At 37.9% G+C, this 26,402-nt stretch overlaps 1 long non-coding RNA gene across 5 annotated transcripts in view; it reads right to left on the reverse strand.

Moving 5' to 3' along the window:
- Positions 1–26,402, reverse strand: part of LOC128916391 (uncharacterized) — a 108,454-nt gene that overhangs the window by 26,207 nt on the left and 55,845 nt on the right. For 2 of the 5 annotated variants that reach the window (XR_008468950.1, XR_008468948.1), the window contains exons 3-4: positions 24,741–24,838; positions 22,109–22,181 (exon numbers count right to left, since the gene is read on the reverse strand). The exons of 1 other annotated variant lie outside the window; for it this stretch is intronic. This is a non-coding gene — a long non-coding RNA (uncharacterized LOC128916391). Of the gene's footprint in view, positions 1–452; positions 618–22,108; positions 22,182–24,740; positions 24,839–26,402 lie in introns of all 5 variants that reach the window. 2 more of the 5 variants (XR_008468951.1, XR_008468949.1) reach the window with 2 other exon arrangements.

The raw sequence follows: 26,402 nt of genomic DNA on the forward strand, positions 1-26,402 counted from the left end.
CAGTGAATCAGTACAAGGTGATGGAGGAAAGCATAGAGTGAGGAGCCGGGGAAGCAGGCTGTCCTTTCGGCAGAAATGAGCTGTTGTACTGCCTTCTCTGTGTTGTGTAACTTCACTCTGAGGTACTTTAGTAAAATCTGGTATTCACCTTTCTGGAACTCTGAACACAGATGTACCTAATAGAAGATCTTCTGCTGGCCAGTTGAGGGGTGCAGCCATAGGCACTGTAATTACTATAGAGAAGGCTGGTGGCAGCTCAGGCTGCCAGGGGCTTACCAGTGCCTCCCTGCTGCAGCTCTGGGCCCTACATCTGAACCAATAGCTCATGCCAGCGCTTCTCATCTGCTTCAGTGCAAAGCTGGAGGGCTTGCTTTATCCCACCCTTGAAGGCTATTTGGTAAACTTGGTCTGACTTTGTGATAAAACGCACAACGAGCAGATGGCTCACCTACCCTGTCAGCTCTGCTTGTGCCTCCACCAAAGGCATAGTGAAAACTGCGTGGTAACAGCCATCATCTTTTGTGTGACGATCGTGGCCTTCAGCTTTAAACCTGGGTGGTGAGGGAAAGCTGAAGGGAGATGAGGAGAGATAAGGAGGTTCAGCCAGGTGAAGGGCCCTGTGGAAAGATAACAACAATTATTTCTTTTGCACTAGAAAGGAACACTGTGGAGCCTACTATAGATGATGGCCCTGTACTGTTTAGAAATTTAGAAAAGTATAGCCTTGAAAATGAACCTGAAGGACAAAAACTGTTAGGATGAAAACCCTTGCTGTCTTCATTGGTTTCGTCCTTTGACCAACAGAAAAGCAAGGTGCTGTAGAACAGAACAGGAAAACAAGTGCAATCTTCTTTCACTGACTCACAGCTCAGCAAGGTTGGCAAGTGTTTTTTTGAAATGAGTTTAAAGATCAATTACCAGGTTAGAAGTTAAATCTTTTGCAATTTCTATCATTGATGAGCTCCAGAGAGAATTCCTTTGTCAGTGGCACCACATCAGATCAGAACGCATCTTCAGATGCCGTCAGTGAACCAGAAAGCAGCAAGAGGATTTCACAGAGGGGAAAGAATAATCTCACGAGTCTCTGAAATGAGTGCCTTGCTGGTTTGCTGAATGTGGGCAAAATCCAGGATTAAATCTGCTACAATTCCTGCTTTGCTGTCTGCTCTTATCAGGCTTTATATCAAAGACAGATCAAAATTTTAATCTTCATTCATCTTGTACGTCTATTGAAGAAATTTTAAAAAGAAAACACCAAACATACTGGGGTCAGGTTTGATTTCCTGATTATTTCCTTGTGTTAGGCTTTTTACAATTATCTGTTCTGCTGCATTTGTTTTTTCCTGCACTATGGAACATTTGGCTCATACACATGACACAAATGTGCATCTTCAGGGCATAACAAAATGCTCTGACATCATTTATTTACTAGGAACAGTTAATGGGATGAGCAGAGGCCTACTGAGTATGAGAAAGAATGCCATAGATTACTCTCTGCTCTCTAAGAAGTAAGAACATGAAAAACATTAAACACAAAGTCCTTTATCCTGAAAGTCCCACAGACTACATGGTGGGGAGGAAAGACCATTGCACTTCATTGTAAATATGAATGGAAAGTATGAATAAACAAAAATAATATTAAATGCTGCTCCTAGTCTTGCTGTTGAGAAGAAGTGACAACTTCTGGCCAAGATTTTTCCTGCGTGCAGAGTCCGTTGAAAGAGATGTGGAATTAGAGGACAGAAAGGATGTGAACAAACGCAATGAATCTAAACGTTAAGTCAAATGCTGTGCATGGCTGCAGGCCTCCAGTCTCATTATTTACGGATTCTTTTCTTGTAAAACACAAGCCAAACGCTCAAAATGCTGTAATGGTACTTTCCAGATTTGCCTCCTTTCTTTTTAGTCTTATCCAGACACCACAATATACAATACATACTAGCATTTAGAAGATCAACTTTTATATTTTACTAGCTGGCAGATTCACTCTGAACATGGCTGTACTTAAGTGTTTGGTTTAATTACTTCTGCCTATGAACTCAGAGGTCACAATGAAGGCAAAGTGCTGGAACATAAAAATTAGGAGATGATCATTGCAAACTGGTTTTGGATAAATAAATATTTGAACTGGCTTACATATAAGCTTGAATTTTCTGACGAAGAAAGATCAGAGGAGATGTAACCATAAGATTAGATTCTTAGGGGAAACATAAATGCCTCACAGAAATTATTTTTCCTGATAAATCAAAGGCAATTGTTTTGTTCCCTTTCACATGCAGTCACAGGAATATTATTTAAACAGTAAAGATAATATAAAGCATTTACTGAATGGCCTGTGCTGAAATGGTCACTTCAGGAAGCAAAAATAAAAGTACAGACACAATTTATGTTGATCTGTAACACAAAGGGATATTGTTGATCTGTAAGGGGTATTGTTGAAGTCTAAGACATTGTCTAATGAAAGAATGCTTAAATTGTTCTCCTTTTACAGCACAGATAATTGACTTTTCTCTGCTCACATACTACATCAATGATGGAACCACGTACAAATCTCAGCCTAGTCAGGACCCACTGGACCAGGCTGCCAACCTATGATGAGTTAACAGTTCCCTTTTTCTCTGAATGGTCAGATAAATAATTGGTATAATAATCATACTGGAATGGCCCACACTGAATCCATGGGGATTCCCGTTGAAAATCCCTACTTCCAGGGGGTGAGGTGATTTTACAGCTCACGAATGGGTTGGAGGTATTTTATTATTTGTCGGTTGACCAGGAGATGGCGGTAATTCCCTTTGCATAAATAAAGGTCAAAAAAGATACTCAGAAATGCAGACAAGGCGTTTAGGGGAGGGGGTAAGAAATTCAGAAAACAGGCTGCCAGAGCTAAGTGAATAAAATTACGTTGCAGATAACGGAAAGAATATAGGTAAGCTCTTTTTATTCTTTCTGTGACTACTTTCACTATTTCTTTGGTGTCTGAAAGAAAGACAAATTATTGGAAAGATATACAGCTCCCAGAGCTTTCAGTTAGATATTATTTTTAGCACTAATCACATCTGCATATTGCAGAAAGAACAACACATTTCTAGCTGGCATTCAGCAGCTGTATGTTAATGTTATTTGTGAAAATATGCATGAAACATTGTACGTTAGAAAGAACTTGAATATGCAGAAGAGACGACCTTTCCCCCAGGTACCTCCACAGTGAAATGCACAATATTCTTGTACCAGTGACTCTAAACATGCAGCTTAGTAGCACTCCTCCATGCTACTGTCCCTTTGTGTTGTATCCCTCTTCCCCCCTTGCAACTTTATAGATAGATTACATCAATTATTGTGCTATCCTTGGAGCATACCGTGGGTATGTTCTGCAAATCCTCTTCTGCCTCAAGTCTCAGCCAACCCTTTCACCCTACTTACATCGCTCCTGAACTTGCCTTCTGAAAGAAGCAGTAGGAATTTTGTGCCTCTGCCTGAAACTCCTCCTCTCTGGCCTGCAAATTCCATATGCACAAAAAATTATTCTGAAACAGTTTATTTCACTCATTTTGCTCAAATTCTAGAAATATTCTGCAGAGAGAACATCCAGGCAGGACTGCTGAAAGATACAGTGCATTTGGTGTGGCTATTAAAAGGTATTAATGATAACCACACTTCAAAATCCTATTTATTCTGGAAATATAAGAGTTATAAATTTATTAAATTACCATGACAGATCCATGTGTGGTATAATTGATGCTGCCCCATTAATCTCAATCCAAAAGATATACGGTGATTTTTACCAACCGAGACTCTGGCAGAACGAGTGGAGGAATAGAACATTCCCCCTTTGACCAGTCAAAAGAGTTAACATTTCAAAAGTAATGATGAACAACCCTGGCAAACAGCTCACAGAAGCTCCCATGAGAGACATTTTTTACATCAAATATTCATTCTATCATTACAAATATACACCATCAGTTAGTCAACAATGGTACATCAATGTAAGAAAAGGCAAGGGTCTTTCTGTAAATCATGTTTTGTGGATTTTAAAAGACTTCTACAGGATAGATTATGTAAGTAAGGATTGTTGGAATAGGACCTTCTCTGCATCTTTGTCATTTTACTTTCTATAGGTACGTGTGATGATTTCAGTGGTCTGTCTGAGCCATCTCTGCTGCCATGTGCATCTCATAGAAAAAGTATTTATCCCTGCCTTGTAAGTATAAATTCCTTCTACTACCCAGACAGAACAACTCCTCATGCTGTCTTTTTGCAGGCTGGCATTAGCTACTTCCATATCACCCCGTCCTCCATCACCCAGACATATAAATTCCAGTCCCTTCAAGGTTATAGTGCCCTCCAGGCTTACACTGAAGCACTGGAGATAGTACACCCTAAGTTCAATAGCTTTATGCTGGATCACATTATGTCAAGAAAGAAAGGATTAAAAAGTCACATTAGCACAGTCTGGAGCATTGCAGAGTAAATTCACATCACCCAGAGGGTGGAGGACGGGTATGGCCTTTCTAGCAATAAATCTTGTGCATCTACAAAAGCTAGTCCAGTTTTAGCTAGTTGTAGATGCAGCCAGTATCCACTTAGGAGCTCTCTTTATCTTAAGGGCCTTCCCTCCTATACTTCCCTCCTATAGCTTCACTATCAGTATTATATATTGATTAGATAATAGTATTATATTATTGATTATATACTGATTTAGATTTATATTGTAACCATCGGATGAAGTTTTAAAGATTCATTTCTTCAGCGTCAGCTTGTTGGGTTTACCCCCATATAGTCACAAAATCATCAAAGCAAAATCTAGACTATTTGCTTGAATACACCAAACAAACTACGAGTTAAGTGTTTCTAGTGAAAAAATCAGTTAGTTCCAACAAAGACAGGTGCCACAGCACAACTCAAGTATGTCAGAAATAATATGACTAGCAGGTAAAATGAAAAGGTCCAAAAAGCCATTGTCCATTGCTGTTTTACTGCAAACTAATCTGCATGTATATGGAATATGTTACTGATGATAAGCTTCAGAAATTGTATTTTTGTTGAATGTGATTCACTGGAGTAACATGTGTCTCAGTGACAGCATTTCCTGTTTATTTAACCTCAATCTAATATTTGATCATTAGAAGGAACTACTTCTTCACAGTGTCTTATCTAGACTACCTCTTCACATTTACCTTTAAAAACACCAAGTTCTTTCCTTTTGTCTAATCAAAACAAACTTTGATTTAAGTTGTGCTCCAGGCCTGTCATTTTCCAATATTTTGTAATCTGTTACCCAATTAACAAGTATAATTCTCCTTTTTCATTTATCCTTTACAAAACCTAAGCCTTTGCAATTTTGGCCAGACACTTGCTGTCTACTTCCTTGATCCTAGTCAGAAATCATATTTACAGCAACTATATATTCTTAAAAGTTTAAGAGAAAGAAAACCAAACTCCATTAGGGTCAGTGATTCTATTTCAAATCTAGGTCAGGACAGACAGCCTCAAAAACTACTTGTCATCCAATAAATTGATATCCACTTCAACTCAACTGGAAGTTACGGCTCCAAGAGTACAATAGAACATGGAGTTCCCCACATCTGGAAATCAGAATCATGCTCACACTCAACATCAATTTCCTTCCATCCTAACTTTCAGCTAACGTCATTCCAACCTGAGCACTGGTGTCAGCAGTGTCCTCTCACTTAACCATTGCAACTTTCTCCAAATGGCCTCTAATCTTGTTGACTGTCAAGCTGCAGGAGAAAAAAAATCTGTCAATAAACATAGCTTCAGCTTCCTAAGTCCCTCTGTAATTCTCATTCCAGTCAATGTCAGAGTAATTGCAGTTTCATATGATCAATGTCCTAGCCCAAGTACAGTCCTCCGTCTGCATAAATATCTCCTGATCTGTCTTTTCACCTAGCCCTGGGAGATCAGTAATTGTTTTCTATTATAATTGTTTTACCATTTCAGTCTTTAGCCTCAAGTTCAAGGTGTCTCTGAGTTGCCATCCATGTGAATGTTATTCTGTTTTCAGCATAATGTCCTTCCTCATTTATACTGTCATATCTCCTTCTCCTTTCTCAGTGAGAATTGCCTGTCCTTAGAATCTGTATCTGGGTAATGTAATATTACAGCCTATTTCCTGAACTGGCCACGTCTCAGTTGCTCCAATTACACTAGATTTGTCTTTAAGCAGCAGATGTCCTTGCTCTTCCAATCTTGTTTCCTTTTTCCCTCCCTGCCTCATCATGCCCTCCAGCACACAAAGTATTCACCTGCTAAACAGTAAACAGAAGCTGGGCTGCCTCATTCAGGCATTTTTCATACCTGTCTAAATGGAAGAGGGGGTTGTTCTGCAGTTATTATCTCTGTGACACAGAAATCTAGACTCTTATCTCAGGTAGGGATTAGTCCCAGTTTCAACAATAGGAGGTGCTCAGTAAAACTCTCTAACATAGACAAGGCAAAACAACGTTCCCAAATGAGCTTCCCCATATTTGTAGCCCATGTAAACTCCTAGAGAGTGAATTGTAACTATTCATGACTAGAGGGAGGCCTGTATATCAGTTGTAAAAGAGCATCTGTATCAGTTTCTGGTCACCAGCTGCTAAAAACTAGAACAAACATCAACACACCTGTGAAAAGACAGGTCCTAAACTCATAGATGTCAGTGGAGATTTTCACTTCAGTTGAGTGTTTCTGGATGTCAGAGTCTGGCTCTTTGTCATACAGCTTATAATGTGGAGTTTGCCATTTATTTCCAGAGATATGTCTGCATTAGTAAGAAGACCATAATATGTCCTTCCTTTGTCCTTAGGCTGAAACAATTACAGTCCATCTGTCACTCTGCCTTTTATTCCCAAGGGGATAGGCAGGTAGTCTTATATTTTCTGTTTTACGTCTCCAGGAACCCTGGCTGTACTAGTGCTACGACTCGAAACACCAGAGGCCTTTCCTCCTGCTCTAGGGAAATACAGCTTTACACCCAAGCTCATCAACAGTAGTCATAAAAATGGCATACGGTTTTCCAGCTCACACAGTCACTGCACATTTTATTTCATTTTTATTTTACTTGAGTACATGTATTGCATATGCATTAAGCAGGCTATGCCAGAAGCATCATTCCACAAACATATTTAACTCGACAGCCTGCTCAAGTGGAACAGCAGTGTTGCTCATTACACATTGGGCTGAAAGTCCTACCAGAGCAGAGCCTTCCAATGGAAGCTTTCCTTCCCCTCTCCGACCTACCAAGAACACAGGGATTGCTATTCTCTGCTGCAGTTCTGAGCAACACATCCCCATGTTGTATTCAAAGTGGATGTAGTCAGGATATGACAACCCAGATAAAGGACAATTTTGTTTCTCAGAATATGCAAATAGGATGGAAATTATAATCTGCTGTCTGCAAGTTCAATAAAACGAAACCAAGCTGTCCATGTATATTTGCTCTCACTAGTGTTACTTTTTGAGCTACCGTGGGTTAAGTTAAAATTTCTTATCTAACTACATTCAAATTACAGAGCAGTGGTATGTATGAATTTGTCCTTCTGTAATTTCTTTCATTCTTTCATTTTGTCTCCATTTTCTTGCATTAAAAAAAAAAGAACATTTGTCATTTTAAGTGCCTACAACTGAGTTGAAAGGATGACAAAAAGAATACATGTTAGATGCGTGATTAAACATTCTGAAACTGAAACATGTGAAGTATCAGTGGCATGAGGTAACAACCAAAAAAGTATCACAGGGTTTTCATTGTGGCATCTCTGAGGGAACAATAAAATATCTTGAATCCCTGAGAAAGCCTAGTCAGGTATGTGTCCGCTTAGTAAGTTGAATTCAAGTACAAGTGAAAACTAATTTTATTAGAAATATTTTTTCTCTTCTTCTCACAAGCTTAACCAACTTCTAGGGCTGAAGAGGAGTATAAGTTAGCAAGGTCATGGATACCATGAATATAAAATGTCTAACTCGTATTAACTCTTCTGTATTCTATAAATGGTAGTTAAATGATCCTCACAGCTCCCAGGCTAAATAACTAGCCCAATTTTCCAAGGGGAAAAGTGCCAGCTCAGGTGCCCAATCTGACATGGACATAGGCATTCTTTTTCGCTCAGCCACCTGGACTGAAGCAGAAGATACCTTGCCTTGATCAAAGTCAGATACAAGGGATGGAAAAAAATCCAGGCCCGACATTTCCATCTTTCTCCTGTCTTATTTGTAAAAGAGGAGATGAGAAATTTAGAGAAACATCCTGTGGAGCAGCGTGCTGTGCCCCATGTGTGAGGCTTGTCTGCCCACTAGCAGTTAACTCAGCTTTCCTTTTCTGTGTTTAGTTTGTCTATTATAAGGTCAGACTTGCTGCAGAGACCAGGGGAATTGCAGTCCCACTGCATTTATACCATTACAGCGTTAACAACATTCTCTCAGAACCAGCACTCTATTTAGAGCCAGTCCAAGACCCATCTTAAACAAGTAAAGCTCGCTATTGTTACTTTTATTTATTCCACAGGTGCTATGAGCCAGATCAGAAAGAAACTGTACTGCATCCAAAGCTGCCCTGATTCCACAAGAAACTTGTCCTGTCCTGACGCGTCACCAACCTGCCCGGGACAGCGGAGGTCTCTGCAGTTTCCCTGAAGGTCACTAAGAGGTAATTCTGTATTGCTTACATACACTGTGCACTCTCAGGCTGCAACCAAAACAAAAATTCTCATAGAAAGATCTAGCTAGCGTGCCTTTAGGGATTATAATTACCATCCTTAGTCCTAACTGAGCAGAAAAGAAATGGCAAATGTCATTTTTACTTCAAGCTCATAAATATTTCCTGTTGCTAGAAAGTAGATGTGATTTCCCTCCTTAGGATAGGTGGTTTCCTTGGTTTCCTGGCAAGAAATGCATATATTTACAATACTAAGACTCTTAGTCAAGTATATGTTGCCAAACATTCGTGTCCTAGAAATACTGCTGTTTCCGATTAGTTATTACACCAACTATGTATAATGCCATATGGCCTTAATAACATGCCTGTCACTTTCAGAGAGTAATTACTTCAATTTTGGCAGCATTAATCTGCAATATTTGCTGTCTCTTTGGATGACATCGTAATGGTGCAATGTAAAAGTGATCAACATCTCACAGGCTGTGAGAAAGGCAGTGTCTGAACAGATTATGATTTGCACAAGGCAAGGACATTTTTCTTGAAAAACAATGAATTATTTTCAGTAATGCAATTTTTAGGAATATTTGGGAAGAGAGGAAGGGACCACACTAGTCATATAGAATTGCTAAAAAAATACAGAACAAACCCTGCCTGTTTCCAGATCACTCCAAAAAGTAAAAAATACAACTGCAAAATAAGAAAAAATAATTTATGATTATATTCTGTGGTCAACAAACCAGCTAAGAACACCACTTATATTTTTAGCTTGAGTAAAGGCTTTAAATTCTTGTACTAATCTAGTTCTGGAGGAATTCTAATTGTAATTGCTAGATAAAAAAGAGGTGCTGTGGCTTTGTAACTGATTAGAGATCCTCTACAAGAGTCAATGAGCTGGATATGGCCGCCCTCTAGGTATTGCAAAAGTGCTTCATAAATTTGTGAAGCATTAGTTCACATGTGACTAATCATATATATCAGTGTAGTCTCAAATGACTTATGATGTGATTTGGTCTCATTACCCATGTAGTGAAGTGATGTCTGCCACTATTTTAATTGCTTGCAAGTCTGAGAAGTGGAAACAGAAGTCAGAATTTGTTAGCCTGCACAAACACCAAGTAAAATTAACATGCTGAAAGCCTGGACTTATGTTCACTTCATCCTGCACACACATAGACTAATATCCTGTCAAGACTACATATGTTCTTAGCATTATTGCCATTAGCATTCCTGCTGATGTGAATGGAAGTAAAGTCAGCATAGGAGTCTGAGCAGAACAACATTACCACAAGGCAAGACAAAAAGCTCAGAGATAGTACGAGTCTGTACCATATCTTCCCTGTCAAATCACTTACAAGCATCTGTGGAAGATCATTGGTATCAATCATAGCTTTGATATATGATCATGCTTAAAATTATCATCCTATGGTTATACTAAAATATCTGTTTGCAAATCTTTTCTAGGCAGAAAGCAAGCCCACCTGCTTTGAAAGACCAGCAATGCCTTCATTTGCCATTCTGTTGTCTTCAGATGCTCGCTCCCGACCATGAGCGCAATACCTCAGTGCACCTCAGCACTTGCAGAAGCTGCATGTACTGAATAGCCTGGATGCTTACATACCCACTCCCAAAGTCAATATCCACACACTTATGCCCATTTAACATACTCTAGATGTTTGTCAGTGTGTGGATCTATTCCAGATTTTACAATTAAATTAACATAATATTTACATAACATAACATTACATTTACATAATATTTACAGATTTTACAGTTCTATGTGAAATTTGGATAGATATATGTGATATGCTTCATTGGTGTTAAAATAAGCTATATACATAGCAATACAAATGATACACATTCCATTGAAAAGGAAAATTATTAACACTATATCTTGTTTTAACCTGTCAGTTGGGCATACCTGTAGAGGAAATCTCATACAGGCATACAATTAATGCACTTGCACAGAATCCAAGTCATTATTTGTCATTACCAGAGTGCTGGCCATTACTCAATACAGAACAACACCTCTACATTGAAAGGCAGGGAATTCAGTGGCGCAACAAAATTGTGGTGTTCCTAATGAAAGAAGTCAGTTTGGATTTTCAAGGATTCCAGTGAAACAGAGCGGCCTCTGTCCCTACAGAATGAGAAAGAGATTCGCGACAGAATTTGAAAAGAGCAGTATCGGAGGCTTTGTCTGATTATGGGGAAGGTGGGCTTATTTCTAGGCCTGGCAGTTGATTATTATATATGTCAATTATCATTTACTATGCACAAGATCACGATCATCCACTTTTACCTCCCACCACATATTTCACTGTAAGCAAGCAATAGAGACATTCCTTCAGCATGTTCTACTTTTCACAAACTGCCACTCTTATTTCTAACATTATCATTACAGATTATGTTTTGTGTATAGGACAGAATGATTAATTATTTTTGTGAAACCACACAAGCCAATAAATGAAAGGCAGAAGGTACTTTGGTATAAAAATCCCAAGTCCAGGTGGGTGTAAACCTACAAAATAAAACAGCATTGGGTGTCACTATGGCCAGTTGCAATAATAAAAACAGGCTTTATATTTGTAGGATATACCATAGCATATAGAGCAAGAGAGTCTCTTTTTGGTGGTGTTTGCTACCAATTTCAATGTCAAGAATCATATTTATTTCACTGAATGAGTCCAAAACAAAGGAGAATGCCTATACTGCATGCACTCCTTCGCTGCTGCTTCATTGCTCTCCTCTGAGCTCTACAAAGCACTCAAGGACACCGACCTGCTTTTCATACCCTCAGATACAGTCAGGCAATTCCCTAACAGCATTTCTATGCCATATCATCTAATCCTGTGTAAAGATTTTAGGTACCTTTGAGCAAGAAATCCTGCACAGCAGAAGTCACATAATCATATTAGTGCAGCTCTCCACAGGGGCTAAACAGCCTTGTGGAGAAGGACTTTGCTGAGCAGGGCTTCGCAAGCCAAGCTTGGCAGCTCCCTGGTGGTAATTCAGGTATTTGCTTTGTGCTGTGCAGGCACCCCTTGGTTTTCCTTTACCTAAGAACTGGATCACCCTCAGCTTCACTTCTGCTGTTTCTTTCCCTAGCCTGACTGGTTCCACAGGCTTTTATGGCAGATCAAGAAATAGACTTCTGATTTATGTATGTGGCTGCTGTTGAGATACTATTTTATATTAACTCCTTCATTTCAGCAGGAAGAACTGCTGCATAGCCAAAAAATGAAGCTGTTGTTTCCACATGCTAAACAAGCAGGGACTGTGCTTCCTTATTAGTACTTGGCAGAATTTGTGTCCACCCTCATGAGAACTTTAACATAAAGAAATTAAGTAAAACGTGCCCATCACTTTTCTGAGATCCTCCATTGCTAATGGGGCTTTTTTTGTCCCTTTGCTCACTGAAGTTTAGTCTGCTGTCAGAGGTAGCGTATTTCTGGTGATTACAGATTTATTATAAAATTATTGGCGAAATATTCACTCTGGTTTCCTACTCGTATGTGCCGTAGAGTACACCATACCCTAGAAATATGCTGCTGAGATCAAGCCTGAATTATCTGTGAGGAACAAGAAAGGACAATCCAAAAGAACAGAGTGATCAGTCGTCTATATGCAATAATTTGCCTATAGTAATCCTGACTGTCAAAAAGTCACAAGACTTTTTTTTTTTTTTTTTTGGCTCAGAGAGCCAAGGAGGAGAGGGACCTCCAACAAGAGTTCACAGGCAGGAAATGAAATGGCAGAAGGGATTTGGGGTACCTGTGGTTGGTTCCCAGAGTGACCAAGGAACACCAGTCTCAGCCGCCTCTGCTAGCTCACTTGCTCTAACAGCAAGGATTCAGGATACCTCTCAGACCTTATTCCAACAGCACAGTTGTCAGCTCATCAGGTAACCCAGCCCCACAGGAAAAATGCATTTGAAGTGCTAAGGAGCTGCTTAGGATTTTTACCATTCTTACGGCAGTATTTTGTACTTCTAAACCATATAGGAAATCTGTGAATTATATAAACTATATAGGACTAGCATCTTTCAATGTTTATGGGACATCCTGAATGATTCAGCTGCATTGCTGGGAATCTGACGTTTCTCAGTTCTAAGAGGCTGCTTAGATTTAAACAGCTCTACTTTGTTTGAGTTGTTGGGAATGATCAGTTTCTTCCTGCTGAAAGTCAATGGTGTGAAAAACATTTGAGATGCCACCAGCAAAACAGCTCCTCCAATTGAAGTGCTTGCCCAGAGCTCACATTTCAGAAGGGTGGGAAGTCATTGTGTACCTGAAAAGTACCACCCTTGCTGAAAAAACAAGTAACAGCACATTTCCTTTTCTCTTTGCTTCCCTGTTCCTTGCAAATAGACGGCAGCATCTACTGACGCAGAGATCCCAACAAAGGAGGTTCCTCATAAGGATGTGACTTAGTGAAATGGGAGTAATGGAAGCTTACATTTTCTCACTCCTGTTCCTATAGCTGCCAGACTTCTGAATCTGAAAACCCTCCATTGGTCTCAAATGTTTAAATGAACATAAAAATGAGGGAGCAAGGCAGGCAGGTGGGGACTGGAAAATAGCATTTCCTAAAGAACAAAACTAAATACAGCATAACAAAGCTAAATATTCAGAAAGTTTCAGAAACATAGTTTATTTATTAAAGAAATTCAATGTCATCCCTATGGATTTTACAAACCTTGTCATAAAAACAAAGTCATTCTGACTGAATCGATCCACTCCAGAAATGTTGGAGATAAAACAGATACAGAATCAATTTTCTGTGATTTAAGTATTCACTATGCATCAAATATGTACTACACTATACATCTATACTCCAATTACCAAATGCGTACTCTTAGCCAATAACAAATGTAAGACAAATCAGTTAGAGTAAACCTCGGTGAAAAAGACTTAAGTTAATTATTTTGAGTCCATATTTAGAACAGGCTAAAATAATGTATGTAGTTTTTCTATTATTCAGTTGTCATGTGGTAATTCATTAATCCACAGTAACTCAATTGTGTATCAGATCTTTAGTGGCTCATCTAATTATGTAAACATGTTTAAATGCATAATTATCACTTCTTGCATGTTGCAACTCCACACTTAACTGTTAAATTAACAGTCCTTTTATCTTTCTAAATATCCAAGTGATGGAAAATTATAGCATATTTATGTGAGAAGCTAGATTGTATCTTAATTTTTCTCTATTTTTCCTGTCCAAATACAAATAATTTAAATGAGAACTCTATATCTAAGTAAAGAAATCCTGTCCCTAAATACCCTTGTGGTTCTGTACCCAAATTACTTGCTTCTTTCAGCAGTACTGCACAGCCTTCCAGAAGATGGATGCAAGCACAGTGATTGTTTGTTTCAAGGTTGCTATTAAGAAGGAACAAGATCAATGCTGTAGGTTAACCCGTAGTGGAGGAATGCAGCACCTGGGTGCAGGGTGTAGTTAGTAATATTTATGCTTACCAGGCTATTCATTCTCTATGGCCTGCAGTGTATATCTATAATTTCCCAAGACAGATCTGCCATTACGCATATCACCCAGTGAGTGCAAACAGGAAGATTTATCAGCACATTAACCAATGACTTTATGAAGAACAAACAAATATTTCCCTCAGAGAAATTAAAATTAAATGTCAGTGGCATGGCTGCCAAATATTCATCTGTACTCAAATTGGTTTGTACTGAGATCAAGGATCGGATACTTTTTTAACAATTATTAATCTGCTGAGGGTCAAACTATGGAAAGGGAACCCAAGGATGGATTGGTGAGTAAGGAGAGAAGAGAACAGAAAATCAAAAGAAAATAAATGAAAGATTACTGGAATTAGCAGAAATCTACTTGTTCTGCAGAAGATTTTAAGGTATCAGCATCACTTGTCTGGTTACCAATGACAAATATGTGTCAACAAGGCTCAGCATTGCCACTGTTGTGAATACCAAGGAAATATGCTTAGTTGTGTGTGATCTCCAAAAATTCTTCCAAATACTATAGAAAACTATGGCTACAGATAAATGCTCACAAAGACTGACACGGTGGCATGGCATTGGATTTAACTCCAGAGTCTAACCACTTCAGAAACATGAACACCTCCTTTAGCAGCTTTTTCTGCAAGCTTATTCTTACATACACGAAAAATAGGAACCAGTTAAAATTTTCATCCTTTCCAAGCTTACACTATAACTAGGAAAGAAGTAGTATCAGGTGTTCTTATCAGTCTATATACAATACAGTCACAGTAATGAACCCTACAGATCCTACATAAAGGGACTGTGTCCCTCCATTTTCTCTGTGTGAAAGCTTACTAGTAGCTGCTTCTGCTGGAAAACTGATTTTCTGCTAAAACTGCTGTAAAATGAAATGGTTGTTTCAAGTGCAGCAATGCACCATGGGTGCAATTTAACTTACAAAATCCCAGCCCTCTTCATGGACATCTATAAATCTTTGCCCTTTAGACCAGAACTATCATGCATCCCAGCTTGCTAAACCCTCCTAATTTAATGACACACATTTATTTGGAAATACTGTAGCAGAACAGCTTCAAAAGCATTACTTTGGCATTATTACACTGTGAGAAATTATGGTGGTTTGGGGTCTTCTAGCCTAATTAGATTCCATTTTGTTCAGTCATCCTCAAATGAAACTTCTATTTTCAAAGGATTTTGTGAACAGTCTGCTAATGAAAGAGAATTTATAGTATTTATGGGGCAACAGTATAAATGGAATTTAATAGCCAAGTGCCGGCAGGGAACCGTCTAATCTTTATCGAATGCTGATTAGCAACCAAGGATTTCTGGTGAGATAATGAGCCCTGGACTGGCTTCCATCCAGTTTTTGACACTGGTACCAATGTACATCTGCTAATTGCTAGAGGAATACATATAATAACTGAACTTCGACTAATTAGTAGAGATTTAACCAAGTCATTGAAGTTTGTATCTGTGTAACTCACAAAAATATCAGAAGTCAGATAATCACCACAGGCACTTAGTGTACACCTCAGTTTATCCTATGCAAATAAATTAAGAGATGAATTTCCAGAACTGGGTGACCCCTCGAGAAACTTAGCACTGGAATGAGAACGTATTACAGTAACTTCCATCAGTCTGGACCTAGGAACTAAAAATGGTCCCATGCCAAACTAAGTAAGCCCTGCACACCCAGAGTGATTTCAGGCCCTCATAACTTAATTATCAGGTCCTGAAAGTTGAAGTAACCAAGCCAAAATCACTGAATTCTGAGAACGTCAATATCTAGATCCACTTTTTCTATCTTCGCTAAAAGGTCACTACACTGAAACTTGAGAGCTTACGTTAGACACTCACTTGCACAGCCAAGCACAGATTTTTTTTGCATTTCTAGAACCAAGACCCCAAATTTTTTAAGCTTTTGTATTTGAATGGAATTTTGTCTCCACAAAACATCATTTCCCTAAGTGCTAATACAAGTTTAAAAATTCCTGACTACTTACGTAATTGCAAAAAATTTCACTACAAATTTCAACATCTGTAAAAATGGGAGTGAACCTGAGTCAAATGCAAAAAACCCCAAAACCTCAACAAACCAAACCCACAGCAAATACTGCTTTCCTTCTCCTGGTGCCTGAGGAACAAAATGATTCCACAAGCATCACACTCAGGATGAGTGCAGCAGAGCAGAGTTCTGGTTCCCCTGTCACCCATCAGAACCTCCTGTAACTCCAAAGGTATCCACAATCCTTAATTCAGGATACCTATCAGTGCATGTTCTTGTCACAGCATTAGGGTCTCTCACCAGTTACATACCTGAAGGATAAAGCCCAGCAATGCACTGAAGAAAGTTTATTCCCCTTTTCCCATTGTGCCATAATCCTTAAATATCCTCTAAGTGAGCAAGAGGGATACTGTCACTAACTAGAGTCTCTTCAACAAGTAAGGATAAAAGACCCAATAATTTGTGGATGCCAGAGGATAGGTGTGACTGAAAAAGAAAGAGTAAGACTGCTGCCAAAAGAGTTCCATACAGCATTATAAGTAACACAGATAGAGGGGAATTTCAAAACACTTATTTGATTAAATGAAACTTGAAATGAAAAAAGGAAAGAATATATGTTCCGTCCAGCTAAAAAAATGCACTTCCAAAATACATGTAATTGCTAAAAATACATGGCTTGGAAAGGGGAAGCTGCAGAGATAATCAACCTACATAGCATTTCAAACATATTGTATTAATGTCATAAATATATACACCTTTAGTGGGTTGATACTGATTGTAATTACGTCTCAACGAGAGAGAAACAATTACTTCAGATTCAACAGATTTCAAAGCTGAAATGATGCATCTGAGAAATCTCTTGACGTTACTCTCTTCTAGATAAGAAATTCAGGTTCTTTTAACCCAATTCAAGATTGCAAAGAACCTAAGTCTGAAACTAATCTAGAAATAAGAGGGTGAGAAACCAACTGAATAACCTTATGCAGAAGATGTGCAAATAATTTCATACTTATTAGCATATAAATCAGTATCACAGTTTTCTGGAAAAATTTCTCTAAAATCCTTTTGGAGCTTCAAAAGCTCTGCAAAATCTGTATTGATGGCATGATCTTCTATGGGCACCTCCTATAAAGAATTGTTCAAGCTCTGTCTCTTTACAGTACTTCATTAAAAAAAAAAAAAAGGATATTTAAATTAGTATTCACCTGTATCCAAAAAAAAGAAATTAGATTTTATTGCAGAGATGACCTTCTGCATAGCTCAGAAAATAAACTTTGTTTATGTATCTATCAATTGTAGCCTGCAGCTAACCTAATTTTTCTAATTAATTTGTTTCCCGTAAGGACTACAGAGACTAACAGGTGGTTCTTCACCTCCTTCCAGCTGCAAGATACTGCATACCAGGAGATCTATGTGTGCTATGCTGCTATTCTGGACACCATAGAAGGACGGAACACCAGGGAGACCAGTGCTGTCCTAATGCTGTAATGAACGGGGTTTTTCTTGTTGTGGTCACAGGAGAAAGGTGTATTTGTCAGTAATTGTAATCTGTTGCCTCTGGGGTTTCTCCTAATTGGAGCTTTTTAAAAGTACAGTAGTTACCTTCATTGCATGTAAGGACTGTGGGGCACAAAAACCTTCAAGAAAGGAAGATTTTTATCCTTTGCATTTTCAGTAGCCCTGTCTCTCATTAAGAAAAAAAAAAAAACAACACACAAGACAACAACAAACATAGTTTCGTACAAACATAGGCACTATGTTGTTTTGCACCGAGCAGATGAACCAGTGCAATAAACCACTTGCCAGTTCCTCTGCAGAGTGCTGCCTTGGGACCCTTAAAGTTGGATAGAATGAGTCAACTATTATGGCCAGAGATAATTATTTCCTTGGATCACATTGGCACTGCTCTCTTAAATGTAGATCCCCTGAAACACATCTCTTGGTTGGAGGGTTTGGACAAAATCCACACTAATTCCTCTTTATAATTGAGAATTAGACTTCAAGTGGGCATGAATATTCATCAGTAACATCTTCTGGAAACTCTTTTAACTTATCGAGCAGCATGGGGATATAACTGGAGACAGTAGGTGGCAAAAAGTTCATAGCAATGGGTAGTGTCATGGGGTTTCTGGTTTTTTTTTTTTAACTTTTATGACCAATGAAAAACACCTCTGGTGTAGAAGGATATGCATATAAGACACTGTTTCATAGATTTTTGTCTTTTTACAAAAGCATAAAACCAGAATGTGTCTTGAGGGTGAAGAACTTGGATGTCCCCATTACTGAATACCATTCCTATTTATACCCTGTTGGATATTTGCTTAACAAGTCAGAGCTGGCAGGTTGAAAAGCTACTGTAATGTAGCTAGTGCGTGCTCAGAAAGCAACATCAGGGGTGTAAAATAAGACTATCAAAGTATTCATTTAAAGGACTTCCAGAATAAAATGAATTTCATTCTGTGTAACAATGTTTGAAGGCTATATTATGAATTTGTATTGGATCTAAGGGCACAGGAAAAAATACACACCCTTTACACTTCTAAGGAGGTTTTTGTAATTTAGGCCCAGGATTTCAGTCATCCATAAGAATTCTCACCCCTTCAGTCTGTCCTATTCCATCTGTATCTGGGATTTCCTTTAAGTCCTTTTAAAAACAGAACCTTTCTCTGCAGTTTTGATTTAGATTCATTTTCCCATAGAACCTTTGCAAACCACCTCCTCTTATGCCTAGTGCTGAGATCTAAGGGCCCTTGTTTCTCCTACAAGGTCAAATTACAGGCATCTGAAACAAATGGAGAGACTACAGAAAAGCATTCTTTTTTGGATACAACTTTCCCGGTTTATTTTCTGTAAACAAGCTGTTGAATAAATTAAGAGGTTGCCTCTGACTTCTCAAAAGATGTAAAGAAAAAAAAATAGCAGTGAGAAAAGAGCATATGATCATATGATAATAAAATGGGTAAGAGCTACCAAAGGCAATTGTTTGGTAAAATAATCCCAGTGTGGAAAGCTCAAGAGAGATGAAAAGAATACATCACACTAGAGTGATCTCTGCATGCAAAGTGATGTAAGGAAAATAGACCCCAGTCATTCAATTACTGCAGTCTTATTTTTATTGGGCTTTGCTTAATAAAAAACTTCATTATATTTCTAAACTGCATGATGAGCAGCAATGTTGAAGAAATTACTGGAAGAGGTGGAGGTATACAGCTGTGGTTTTTGCTAGGTTCATAATTTCATACTTATAACTTTTAAAAAATATATCTTTGCTGTACATTTCACATAGAAGGAACAATCTTAAATTACTAGTTCTGGTCCATTTTGTCTTTAAAGGACTGGGTTGTTGTTTCTGAAGTTTTTTTGGATATCAACATATCCAACTGTTTTTCCATCAGTATTTCAGCAACCTCAGTGACAGAAGTGACATTAGAATCTCATCAACATTCTTTTAATATTTTTTCCTATTTTTACTGAATCTTTTTCATCAAAATGGAGAGGCTGTCAGAACAATGGATGTCTGCTGCATTTTCTGTTCCTGCTAGAATCAGTTGTATAACAGTGTGTTATCTCATGACTATATAATCACTGATATTTCCCTGCTCCTGTGGCATATTATTATGACAAGTGCAGAAAAACAGCATCAACAATATCTTATTTCCTTGGCACACTGAAAAATAGTGAACAGAAATGGAACAACATGAACAAAGACCACTAAGGCTTGGTTATCATATCACTGAGTTCTCATCATCCTCTAGTTACTATACAGACTTATCTCCTGCCATATGTTCTACCTGCTGTAGCTAGCTGGATAAACATTTTTCTAAAGCAGAACAAAAATTTACTATCTGTGTGTTGCACAGCCTTTAGGCTGCACTTACTTATTTCCAGGTCTTCCTATCATATTCCTTCACAGGAACAATGTATTTCAAGAAGGGCAAGATAAGCTAAGAAAGAATTACCAAAATACCCCAAATAACAGTTTTGATCATTTAGAGACTACTTCCTGAATGTTCACTTTCACTATTAGGTGTCTTCCACATTCATTGGAAAATTAGTTTTTAAGAAATCAAACTGTTTTGAAGCTTGTTTATACTATGGAAGGAGCCCATCAGGGGGAGGAAGATGAAGATGTGTCCTTATTCTTCAAAAAGAGCAAATTTGTGCCTTGCTCACATCTGAATATGCCTGCCACCAAGTATCCCATTCAAAGATCATTATAGTTAATATAATTAAAAAGCTGTCATTCAAAGAATGGTCTTTCTCTCATATGCACGTGCAAGACATCCAAAATTAGATCTCTTAATTCACCCTCTAGTTCCAATTTTTACTTTCAACTAGTTTAATTTTAATCTTACCATATCATTAAAACACAAAACTTTTCACATAAAGGAATGAAATCTGGTCCTCCGTGAGGATGTCTTCATACTATTTGTATACAGCAGAAATGTAATCTGGTAGATGACTTTAATGTTGATTCCGTATACATGTAAGATTTGGTATACTCTGTCCGCTTGGCTTGCTTATGCTGCCAATGAGATCTGGGCAAAAGCTCTTATGATTACTCACGGCCAAAACTCAAATGTCAAGATAAGCTTCTTAAAATATGAATGCTTACTAGACAGATCAATTTCTGGCTTCTCATTCTTCCAAACTTTCTCTACCTTTAAAAATGATTTTGATATTTTTGAAAACATAGGGTTACATTCATTTACTGTAATTGAACACAGAAATAGAATATTGATTTGCACAGACTAACTGGACACTGCCCATCCATTTACATGAATAAATGTCTAACAAGCACATAAAATTACAGCAACTATGCTTGAATATTGGACACTCAATTTCATTCAGCCAGGCTTCTGAAGTGATGGAAACCAAGGCTCTGAATTGTAAATTTAAGTTTCTCTAAAATCTTTTTTGCCTTGCTTTATTACCATTGACAAACCATCTTTGCTTTGTTTATAACATTCACTGAGTAATACAAAGGCCTGATACATATTATACTTGAGACAGGTACGTTACATGATAAATGGAGTTCATTTTTCTTACGTTGTTAATTTAAAGACTAGTAACATATTGCTATTTCAAATAAGCTGCTGTGTTCTCTGAGTATTTGACCATATATCTTTTGTATAGAGGTTATTTATTATTTCTATTGCACCACTGGTGTACGTAGCTTCTTACAATTGCTGATTATATGACAGGAGAAAGATTTCAGTCAATCATGACCAAGAAGAAAAATGTTATTTTCCTACCTCTGCTGATAGCTTTATTAGCATCGGGCTAAATTCATTCCTAGGTAACATCATTGATTCCAATGGCACTACAACAGGAATGAATTACATGCTCACATCTCTTTTATTTATCTGCCCTTTCACAGTTAGCCACCACAGCTTATCTCTTCAATCCCCTGAAGATGGACAGTCCAATTTTTAGGGTGCCTTATTTAAGGCGCGGAAAACCTCCATTCATTTCACTTTGTACTTAATTACCTCAGTCAACCCTTTCAGATCTCAGCCTCAATATCAATAGGCTAAAAAGCACCTCTTCTGCTCTGCACCCACTGCATATATTTTAGTTATTTCCATTAGATGAAACACCTTCAAAAGGATTTCCTTACTCCCAGAGTACCCAAAAGCCTGCTGGCAGAGCATTCTCCTGCCATACGGGAGATCTGGGTTCAAGGCCCTGCTACAAATCAGGTTGAGTCTCCCACATCGTAGAAGAGGGAATGCTTTGCAGTAGGCTCTTGGGTTTCAGGAGAGACAAATGTACATCAGCCACACCAAATATTATACTCAGCTGCTTTCTCTGTAAAGCTCCAAAACAAAGCCCTAAAACAGCTATCAGATTGACTAACAGATCGAAAAGAAACACTGGTTTGAAAATCCCATGTGGATTTATTGTAAATTATTTCTTTAGGAAGGTTAGCAGTTTCAGCAATTACAAGATATTTGTTTCCTTACTTACATCTAAGCTCCAAGAGGTTTTTGCTGCAGAGAAGTGTGTGTTTTGGGATCCCAGCAGTGTGTTCTCCCCAGACCTGAAAGTGATAGCTAGATGCTTTCACAGAAATCCAGAGACTTCACTGAAGTAAAGGAGCAACAGTATTTGTAGATTGGAGTCATAGCTTTATTTTAACAACTTACCACAAAGGCTCCTATCCTCAAATAACAAGCAATCTCCAGAAATTATTAAATAACAAAGATATCTAGGAAGCAAGATCTGCTGTTTCTTTGGTTTGGTCAAAGAGAAAAGGTCTCTTCCTTCTATTAAGTCTAATACCTGTTAATTTGTAGTGATTTCCAGTTAATTGCTACCTATATTTGGAATCTCTTACCTAATAAATTTCACTTGTTGATGAACTGCTTATGGCAAGCTTAGAAATCTGAATCTGGGTCAGTGAGAGCAAAAGTTGCTGCTCTTAATAGCAGCTTTTAGACCACAGAGCACTGAATACAGTTCAGTTAGGGTTTAGCTTCCAAAGCCATGTTGTCCATCCAGATCTTTCAGCAAGAGACATCCAGCATCTTTTCTTGAATAGCAAAGTACATCAGTATCTTTCTTACCTTACTTGATTAATGTAAATGATTTGCCTGCAGCAATCAGACTGTTTGCCAGGATAGTCATTATACAGTGACAGAGATTAGTGAGGTACTTAATCAAAACCAGCAGTGATTGATACTCCGTCAGTTTTGGTCTTTAATCAGTGAAGCTTTCATCCAATCATCAGCCATTAAAGAGTCTCATTTATCTGATTACTTTTGGAGTATTGGACTTAAAAAAGAGATATATAAAGGTAAGCTATAGCCTTCCTGTGACACTACCCAGACATATCAGTGCTTTTTCAACTTTCTGTAGCGGGGGGGGGGGGGGGAAATAAGCCATATCAACAATTATTTCTACAGGATGGTTTGCTCAGATGGTTGGGACAAGGATAGGGAATTTTTCTGTTCAGCTACAGTACACTAGTAGAATTTAGCCTCAGGTGAACAATGACTAAAACTCATTTTCATTTTATAGCTCTTTGGAGGCTTACTGTAAATGAGTTGGTGGCCTCAGTCCAGTTCCTAGAAAGCAGCAAAATTGCCAATAAATTTGTCACTTTTCATTTCTTCTCATAATGGCTGACCTAGATTATAGAATGGAGAAACCAACTAAAGTAACTCAAATTTCTTTTGAGAAGGTAGATACAGTGACACAGTGTGAGTGAGCCAGCTCCTGGACATAACTTCGCTCAACTTTCTCTGCACATTAGCAACATGTCTAATCATTGTAAAATGGAAGATGTGTTTCACAGTGTGTACCATGAAACTATATAAATCCCAAGCAATTCTTCAAGAGCTTTAAGAATCTCCCAGCTTTGATGGATTATGGTAAAAGCGAAGCCTAAACTGGACTGTCGGGTAGTGTAGAGTTATTATGGAGAAAGAACTTAATGCTCAATTTTGATGTATAGAAAGGTGCAAAACCAGCTGGTGATAATTGTTCAGTTGAGGTAGATGCCCTAAGAGGTAGAAAGGTAAATAAAATGAAAATAATGAAGCTGTGAGATTCTACTTCCTCCCAATGGTCACATTGGAATGGAATGGGAAGACAAAACCCATCCATTAAATAGCTGCAAGTGCAAAAGGTCCTAAAAAGACAGGATATAGACTGACCAAACTCAATCACAGAATTAGGAAAAGTATTCTTGTTTCGCATTCTTAAATTGTGTATTTTTTAAAAGGCATGTCAATATGTGAAATTAGCACAATTGTATGTGTACTCACGGCATCTCCAAGCAATATTGATATATATGAACCTATGTGCTTTTCACAAGTGGAAACACATGGATGGTTCTGAGCCTTTAGCCAGAATAGTTTATTCCTAAAAATACACCCTCTTACACATACGATTGGTGTAATTGCAAAAAATTAAATGAATTTAAACAGGTGGAAAAATCAGAGTATTCTAGAAAGTCTGGACATTCATATAAATTGTCAATCAAATCTCACTAAATTAGGATCATTGGAAGAATTCCTCAAAGCAGCTGCTTCAGGTATACACCCAGGTCCAGCAATAATTTTGCTGAGAGGACATAGTCTTTTAAATACATATCATGCTCTTACTCTTGGCTCCGTGTTAATGTAGAAGAGATGCATGAGTAAGAAAGCTTGGTGCTTGAAAAAGGGAAAAAGGATGTATGTGTGGCTGATAAATCTGGTGGTTTGGAGATTAATATTGATATTCTACAAATTATGGAATTTATTCACACCAGTTATACTTCCACTGCTAGGATAGAAAAGGTGCTTACGTTTAGAAAGGAAAGTGTGATTTTTCTATCACTACAATCCTTAGAACAATTAACAAATTGCTTTGAAAAAGCCACACAGTTTTTATTTTACGTTTAAGTTCAAAAAGGATATAGTGACTGTACATATTCCTGACATCTGGAATTAAAACCAGGCATGGTGACAAGAGCGACTGTAGCAAAGTGCAATGGGACAGTAAACTCACACAGCACTACCACTGGGTTGAATTTTATCTGAGATAATAAAAATAAGTAGTGACTAAATGTTAATTTGTCCTACGTTTATGAAACAAAATTGACAGAACTCACATGTACTTCCCAAACATGAGATCTCTGATTCACCAAATGCCAGAGGAAACCAGGAGAAACTCCACTGAAGTTGGCAGCACAGTTATGCTGTAACAAAACTGGAAATCAGAATACTTCAGGACTTGATTGTCAGGAGCAAAATGGTGAAGTTAATAGCTAGACTGTTTCATACAAACTATGGACCTATCCCAAATCTTACTCACTCAAATGAAGATGAACTCCCCACTCTGTACAGGTAGGTGGCAGAAGACTATAAAGCCTTTCTGTTTTTTGCCTTCCCCAGATACGCTGGGGGACTTGAGACAGTTTTGCAGGCAGTACATAAGGAGTTTTACAGTTACCAGCCATCTTTTCCCAGCTAAACCTCTTATTTCCTGTGTTGTCAGACTAGCCCAAGGACAGTGTCATGTTAAGAACTGTGTCTCCTTCAACAGACTCATTTAGTAACCTACTAATGGTCTGCGCTACTGCTCATCAATAACTCACTTTCTTGCCAAGGCTCAAATGAGACACACAAAGTGACTGAGACTCAAAATAAAACACACAGAATTATTATGCATATAGGAAACTAAAAAGCAGGGGGATACACCTTTCTTTCATGTAAAGAAATCCTTGGTATAAACTCAGTCTTAAGATTTCTTTCTCATATTTCTTAACACCTACCAGTTGTACAGAACTTTTCATCAGGAGGCCTCAAATTGCTTTACAACGGAGGTCAGTGTCATTACAGCACTGGTCAAAGGGGTCTCAGGGGAACATGCCAATTTCAACAGGCTTCTCATTCAGAATCATTTAATCTTGGAACACTGCATTTGATTTTTTCATTTCAAAGAAACTTTCCTTGCTGTTCCCCTTTCCCCCCATTATAAATTTTCTATATTTTCCCTTTCTCCTTGAGATAAAAGCAGTTAGTACCCTCTTGTTAATTGCCCTGGGTAAATGAACTCCACATGGTGATTTAACTTGAATAAGATGTCCCTAAATTTTAAAGTTATATCATTCTCCCTAGCATGTCAAATTACCCACCTTCCTCATGGTATTCTGAGTACAGCCTGAGGTATACAAAAAATCAACAATGTTTATGTCAACAATATTGAATTTTCAAATTCCTAGATCATAGAAACTCTTCCTCGTGTTATTTACATTGTAAAAGCATCCCAAAGATCCCAGTGTAACAGCCCTGAACATCTTACTTTTTACTTCATCACACTGATGATTTAGCTAAAGAATTTTCTACTTTGTCTAAACTAAGATATAATTTATCAGCATTATTTCTTACACTATTCTTAAAGGATTGTTTATCATATCATTGCTACATATGGACATAAAGAACACAAGAATCATAAAGAGACATGTTCTCCAGTACTCCAATATATGACACTCAACACTTGAAGAAAACCAAAATTTGAACAAGCTGCTTGACTCAGTAAAAGAACACTTAGTTGTCATCAGGAGATGTCGTAATGTGCATGGTTAAAAATAGGATTAGCAAATTTTCCCCTCAGCCATCCAAACACACTGGCATTTATTGTTATTGGCACAAAAATTAGGGTCACTTTCTTTATGACTCTCATTTACATTTATGTCGTTTCAGCAGAATGATTCTGAAAGAGTAAAAGATTCATAACATTCAAACAACTGGTTTCTAACGCATAGACTGGA

This window comes from Rissa tridactyla, chromosome 12 (assembly GCF_028500815.1).
Source record: "Rissa tridactyla isolate bRisTri1 chromosome 12, bRisTri1.patW.cur.20221130, whole genome shotgun sequence".
NCBI lineage: Eukaryota > Metazoa > Chordata > Aves > Charadriiformes > Laridae > Rissa > Rissa tridactyla.